We start from the raw sequence: 7,887 nt of genomic DNA, 5'->3' as shown, positions 1-7,887 counted from the left end.
TACAAACACTTAGCATACATGGAACAACATACATGACGCATGTTGAAATACATGCACTTAGACAATTCCTTTTATCAAGGAGTTGTCATACATGCATCTAGCATACATACATGACCAATAATCATGGCAAACACAAGTGCGTATTTTATACGTATACGGTACTTTATAAATACACTTAGAATACACAAATCTCAATATAGCACATGCATATCAGGAAAGCAATGCAAACATAACATTTGACATGTGAAATCTCATCCATAACAAGAATAAATCACTAACTGGGATTGAAAGCCTTGAAAACCATAACCTATACACTTAAAGTCCGCACCTTAAGCGAAGAAAGAACCGCCGAACTGATTTAGACGAGTTGTCTTCGTCAACGGCGCTAGAATACCCTAAAATAAGGATAGAAATGAGATACAACAACACCAAGTCTAATCTAAGCTCTAACACAGGTTAGGGTTAGGTTAACTTACCCCAAAAGAACTCAGAATCGTCAGAGGAACGATTCAAAGTGAAGATTCAAAGGTGAAGAAGAACAAGGAAGAATCAAGGTGATTCACCAACTAATCTCTCTCACTAACTCTCTCTTTTCCACTCTCTCTCCAAGCTAGGGTTAGAGAAAATTCGTATGGAAATGAGAGCTAGGCTTTAAGGACTATATATAGACCTTAAAATGATGGAAATAACCCGGTCAAGGTATACTTAGGTTATAACCAAAGCACGCCTTTCTCGATCCAACGAAGCACTTGGTGGGCCTATAACCACGAAAGGTCGGACTTAAGCTCACCGACCATGGATCTAGGTCAAGCCTGAGTTTTCGTACCGACCGCTCTTCAGATCAACCGTGGCGGACCACACTCAATTCAACGGTCACGGAATCTCGATCAGTCCACAAGCACTAGGATATGCATGGGCCAAATCCTGATTCGAGGGTGAAATTGGGTCGAAATCCAACGGTGAGATAGCTTAAAATCGTCGCGCAAGCACCACACTCATTTCATAAAAAGCTTATTAAATTCCAACCGTTCTCACACTCTTCACTCCGAACTCAACCAAATCGACCCGGAACATCAGATCGACTTGATTTTGAGGTGAAGACCAAGCCCAACTCGGTGGCCGCAATGCTAAGATCATCGCTATCGGACTTTCGACGCACGGTCAGTCCGATCCGGATCTTCCAAAAATTCAGAACAACCGGATTTAGCGATGGATCCCATTTCGGAGTAACGTAGCGCTCACTAATCGCACGTTTAGAGCCATGCAGATACAATTTAAAGTGAATGATGCGAATTTCACAATCAATCGAATAAAGAACTAATTACCACACAACACATACTTAAGGAAAGATTAGCACAAAAATTCCAACTTCTGTGGACCCAAAAAGGGTTTCAATGGTAGAGTTCAATTCACACTGTTTCCTATAATGTGGGCCACCTGAGTCTTGGATGGACCTGAATTTTGGAGGGCGGTCCACTGCCCTGAGGGCCCACCATATGAATGGATTGGATGACAAATAAACATCAAGGTGGGGCCTACGGCTGGAGCCGTGGGTCACTGCTGCAAGAGTATCAAATAAACAACCCTGACCGGACAGCTCAGATTATTCAACGATTGGTATTTTATTTATTTATTTATTTTTTAAAACCCTTTTTTATGCTTTTTCACTCGTAAGGCCCGCATCAAGCAAATCCACCCCGTCCATTGATCTCTATGGCTCAAGACCATTCTAACGAGTCCAATATCCGATATTTTTCAGTGCATAAAAAATGATTGGGTGACTTTCAACGGTAGAAACCACTACTTTACATGCTATGGCCCACCCAAAGTTCGGATGGATTTCGTTTTTTGGCTCAACGCCTAAAATGAGTTGTTAAATAGGATGGATGGCATGGATTGAACTCATACATCAATGTGGACCCACACAAGTGGCCCACCAATAAGCTTTGGAAAAGCTAATATTTGTGCTTTCCCAGTTAACATCTAGAGACGCTGGACTCTCTTTTTCTTTTCCTTATATTTTTTTTTTGTTTTGGCATACAAATAAAGTTAAGGTGGGCCACCACATGGCTACACATATAAAGTGGGCCCCCAATTATGGATCACTTAGATAAAATACATGCCTCATCGTGGGGTCCATCCGGGTGGGCCATACAGCCACATCATCACACACACAAAAATAAATAATTAAAAAGGGAGGGAGAGAGAAAGAGGGACACGTGTGATGGAGGGACCCCGACACTATGGGCCCTCCTTACATTCAATCATACATCAAGTGGGTCCCAATACATGTCGGCCCACTAAAAACAAAAATCAATGGTGGAGATCCTTTCTCCACTAAATGTAAGGTCTAGATGACCTCTTTTCATGTAAGGAAAATAAACATCATGATGGGATCCATGGAGAATGGCCCCATCATGGAATGATCATGAGTATCAAGGTGGGCCATCGGCCACACCTAGGGTCCAAAATGAGATCCATACCATCAATCGGTAGGCCTTACTTGTCCCTTCATCAAAAAAAAGAAATTTAGGCCTAATAAAGCACCCACCGGTCGATCTTCTCGGTCCGTTGGAATGTCGGTCTCCTTGTGCTCTTCTTTGATGGTGGAAGATAAGAAGTGAATGACTAAGATGGAGGATTTGGGATGGGAAAGTGGGCCACACAACTCACTTTCTCTCTTAGAATGGCTTGGACGTCCACCACTTCCTTAGCTTGGAATTTGAGAAGAGAAAGAGAGGGAGAGATGGGATGTAGGGAGAGGAGTGATGGATGTGAGTGATGGGTGAGGTGATGTTGTACTTGACATGTATGGGTGTGTAAGAGAGAGGGTGAGAGAGAGTTGACTTGGTGGTTGCTTGGGGATGGGATGAAAGGTGATGTGTACTTGACATGATGTGATTGATTGATGGGATTGATTTGACATGTTGTAGAGATTCTCTTGGGATTGCAAATGCGCGGCATTTTCTTCGAAATAAACGCCGGCTCACATCTTCCTGTCAGGGTATCGGATCGGTGCGAGAGATGCGGCGTCGGAACCGCAACGATGGTGCAGTTGCAATGGTATAAGTCTTGGATGAAGACGACTCAATTCTACAACATACGACTTAGGGTCGATCGCAAACGTCGATTACCGATCGCAGGTTGCTGGAATTCAACGGGAAGGATCGTGGGATTTGATGGAACAGTATGGAGTAGGATACGGGTCTTACAAGAAATTCCTAAATTAAGACCCTGCAAAAAAATAAAATAAGTTAGTTTCTAAAAATAGAAAATAGAAAGATGAGTTAGTTTTTAAAAATAAATTAGGAAAGTTTCTAAACCTTGAAATAGAAAGTTAAGTTAGTTTCTAAAATAATTCAAAAAATCCTAATCCAAAAACTAGAAACTAGAAAAATCCTAATCTTAAACTAATTCCAAAACTAATTAATCTCAGAAAAATGCAACCATCAATCCCAGGAAACAACGCCAAAAACTTATTCACAACCCTAAGTGTAGGGTCGCAATGTAGTAATAATCTCAGTAAGACTAAGGGTGAATCCACAGGGACTGAACTTGTACGTTTCTGAAATTAAATTAAACTAGAACTAGAAGAAGATGTAAACCTAATTCTGAATATTTTGAAAGAGTAAATGTGAATAGATTAATTAAAAACTAATAAATTTAAAGGAAGGAACTAGGGTGCCAAGGATCCACTTGTAGCAATTGGGAAGCTACTTTGCATGATTCAAGGACTCAACTGGAAACAGAGACCTATCTTATCTAGTTAGTAAGAAAAGATTTGTCAGATCTCTGAACTTCTCAAGGATCTAATCATCAATGGATGAGAGTGGTGAAGATTTGGAAGTGATTCCGTCACCTAACCTTGCCCAGGAGACAAGGCAAATAACAGGATTTACCAATCCCACAACCAATCAATAAGAGAATTGTGAAAGTTAGGAGGGATTCCATCATCCTACCATGCTCAAGGGACAATGGTGAACAACAGGATCTCCTAATTTCGTAATCTCAATTCAGGAAAAGAAGATATCTCAAGCCATCGCAAATCTATTGTAATTTGTCACAACAAACCATTAAAAACTAAAAATATTCCTTCATAATCAAACTAGAATCCAAGAGAGTTCAACAAAACATGAATCAAAACAAAGTAAATATCCCAATCACATTACAAGCTTCATCCCTTAGCCTTAGCTAAGAGGTTTAGCCAACCATAGACATGATTGAACTAAAGACTCTTAAAAAAAAGATCAACTAAGGAAGAAGAAGAAAAACTCTCTGACGGAGGCTCCACCCTTTTGCTCACTCCTTAAACCCTAGAAGATGCCTAGGGATGCCCAGGGGACCCCTATTTATAGTTTTACCTCACCTCCTTTCGAACCGAGTTGGAAATTTCCAAAAACCGTCTCAAATTTACGCAATCCACGAAACTTCTGCATAACCCTCGACTGGTCGAGGGTCACCTTCGACTGGTTGAGGATGACCTTCAACTGGTCGAGGATGACCTGATTTTTTATGATTTCATCACTAGAGTTCGAGTTGAGGAATCCTCGACTGGTCGAGCCAAAGCCTTCACTAGTCGAAGAGGAGCCAGGACTAGTCTAGGAGATGCCTCGACTAGTCGAGCAAGAGCCAGGACTAGTCGAGGATCATAGAAATTCACTTCAAAACTTCGATTCTCTTCATTTTTGACTTGATTTTCTTGGATCTTTGGTATATGAATTCTTCATTTTTAGTCTTAGTGATTCTTAAGCATTAAATTCGTGCTTTTTGTATCCTTTTCAATCCAAGCTCTTAAATTCACCTTATAGCACAAACATGATTAAAATAGAACATTACATATTATCATGTTCATAAAACCAAGTAATAAATGGGGTCTAATATGCAATATTTGACCCTCAACATTCCCACACATTGCAATATGAAAAGGAGACCTTATGATGTCCTAAAGGAGGGGTACATAAAATAATGTCAAATAATCGAAACAAGTGTTGAATATATATAAATAATACAAAGATCTCAATTGCTTAAGTATTGAAACCTTGATTCCAAATAATTTGTAGGACAACCTTCACCTAAAATTTTAGGCAGGACAACCTTATTTCTTGAATGTTTTTAAAATCAAAACTTTAAACTAGCAAGAGTAAATTAAAGAATTATAACATTCACCACACAACTGAAATAATTAAATACATCCAATCCACTAAAGATAAAAATAAGGCATTCATTACATGACACAAAGAATTATAATGGTTTGGTGCTTTAACAACAACCACACCTACTCCACTCCCAAAATTGCTTCCCTCATAATTTTATCTTTCACTATAAAAAATGGTTTTCACAAGGTCACATTAATAACCTGATACAATTCCTTGTGATTTTCACGGGCTATCACAATAAAAACCCAAACTGAGATTTTCACCTCAACTGAAATTTTCACAGGAGATCTTAGAAAAACCTAACAGAATTTTAGAAGTTATAATTATCTTCAACCGTAGAAGACGTAGCAAAAGCTTGTAGCAGAAAGACCTCTTTCTTGATTTTAGATGGTGCCATGTTCAGTTAGATAAAAAGGGTCTAGGGTTCTATAGATTTTAATTTTGTTAAACCTAAATGCTACTTAATCAATTCTCTTAGATCTCAAAGAGGAGTATAGTTTACTCTCTTAGATTAGACTTAAAAGATCTAAGTGTAAAGGGAATCGAAAAAGCTATTTAAATAAATTATAAATACCAACCAATAACTTGCTAATAACTTGAGCTTCTCTTTCTCTTACAGAAGAATTCTGATAATTAATTTGTATTATCAGAATGAGAGAAGAACTCAATTTATAGGCAAAGAAGTTACAACTTTGGCTACACTGAGACAGTCTTCAACTAGCCTAAGTGCAGTGGATTCTGTTCAATGCTTTGATACCACTTGAAAAGGCCAAGCTATATGTCCTAGAGGGGGTGAATAGGACAATGCCAAATAAAAACTTATAACAGCGGAATAATAAAGAAAATGATGCCAAATTAAATAATAATGCAAGAAAGAAAAACAACCTCAAAATTCAGATCTTGAGAGGTTGATACAAACGTTATTCTAAGGACAACCTTACACCAAAAACAGAGTTTATGGTAGGACAACCTTATTTCTAGAAAGGTCTTTGTATCAAGTCTCAAATCGAAGAGGAATACAAAAACAAATATGAACTGAATTGAAATAACTTGTAATTAAAGATGTATTGTTCTAGGGACTGCCATACACCATAAAAATGGCAGGGCAACCTTGTTGGAACAACTTTCAAAATGAAATTGAAAAACAAGCTTATATAGGAATAGCAGAAAGTAAATTCTAAGCTATTACAACATTCTCACAAAGCTTGAAATAATTACAACATTCACCACCATACATACATCCCACAAAAAGAATAAAAACAATTAAAAGAATAAATCAATCAACCACAACTCAAAGGATTTATAGTGGTTCGCCTGTGTGTTCACCAACTGTTATCCAACAGCCACACAAAAAGCTACTCCACTCCTAATATCCTCACACAGGGGATATTAGCGTTCACTAAAGATAGGTTTTCCCAGGTTCACCCAAAACCCTTACAATTGTGTCTTTGTATGTGGGCTTACACAATTAAAAAACCCCCACTTCTGAGTTTTCCTGGCTTTCCTCAGATAACCAATATAACAAGATTTTTCTGGCAAATCTTGAAAGAAACCAAAATAATAGAAAGGAATTTACAATATGTAAAATACCTGAATATCTTCTTCGTTGTAGCAGCCCGGTAGAACCAAATCAAAGTAGATGATTGAATGTCCAAGTTCAATGTCCAGTACTCGATTACAATGGTTCTAGTTCTAATTGATTTTAAATTAAACCAAACAGGGCTTGCCTTAATTGATTTTGATTCCAAAGAAAGGGAATAACAATTCCTCTTTATCAAATCAGATTGGAATATAAGAAACAAAATCAATTAAAATAAAGCTAAGGAAAGAAGATATTAAATAAGCACACTTAGCTTGGATGGAGCACAAAATTATCTCTCAGAAGTTCGACGAAGATTGGCTTGAATACTATAATTAAATCGATGATTTCTTCTGAGATTCGTGCACTATTTATAGGTGAAAAGATCAGGTCTTCGACTGGTCTAGAGTGCTCTTCGACTAGTCGAAGCCATAACAGATATTTGAAAGATTAGGCGGGATAAGCGCAGACCGTTCTACGACTGGTCGTAGCCCTCCTACGACTGGTCGTAGGTCACCTACGACTGGTCGTAGGTTTCCTTCGACTGGTCGTAGGTCCTGCAAAGGTTCGCTGGACTTCGAGTCGTAGATTCTACGACTGGTCGAAGATCAGTCGACACTGTTCCTACGACTGGTCGAACAGATTTCAGGACTAGTCGAAGGCTAACAGATTTTATCTGGAATTTGTAACAAACTTACGACTGGTCGAGGATTTTCTTAGACTGGTCGAAGCAAGTCTAGGACTAGTCGAAGAACCCCTAGGACTAGTCGAAGAACAGACCAATCACATGTAAAATAACATTCGGCTTATGTATCCGAAATGACCTACTTCTAAGGTCATCCTATGGTCAAACAAACCTCAATCATGAAGTATGGACATTGAAACAAGAGACCATGAAGAATGAGCCTTGAAGTCTTGATGAAGATTAAACCTTGAAGTAGCTCAATCTTGAAAGTGGCTTGAGTTTCAGCTTGAGTCTTGAGTTCAGCTTGACTTTCAACTTGAGTCTTGAGTTCAGCTTGAGTCTTGCCTTGTACTTTCTTTTTCTTTTCAGCTTGAGTCTTGTGAGCAGTTCTTGCATTCAAGAGTCTTGTCTTGTGATCAGTTCTTTCATTCAAGATCCTGAGTCTTGTACTTGAGAGCATTGCTTGA

Source organism: Magnolia sinica, chromosome 19 (assembly GCF_029962835.1).
Source record: "Magnolia sinica isolate HGM2019 chromosome 19, MsV1, whole genome shotgun sequence".
Lineage (NCBI taxonomy): Eukaryota > Viridiplantae > Streptophyta > Magnoliopsida > Magnoliales > Magnoliaceae > Magnolia > Magnolia sinica.
This window is presented reverse-complemented; position numbering follows the sequence as displayed.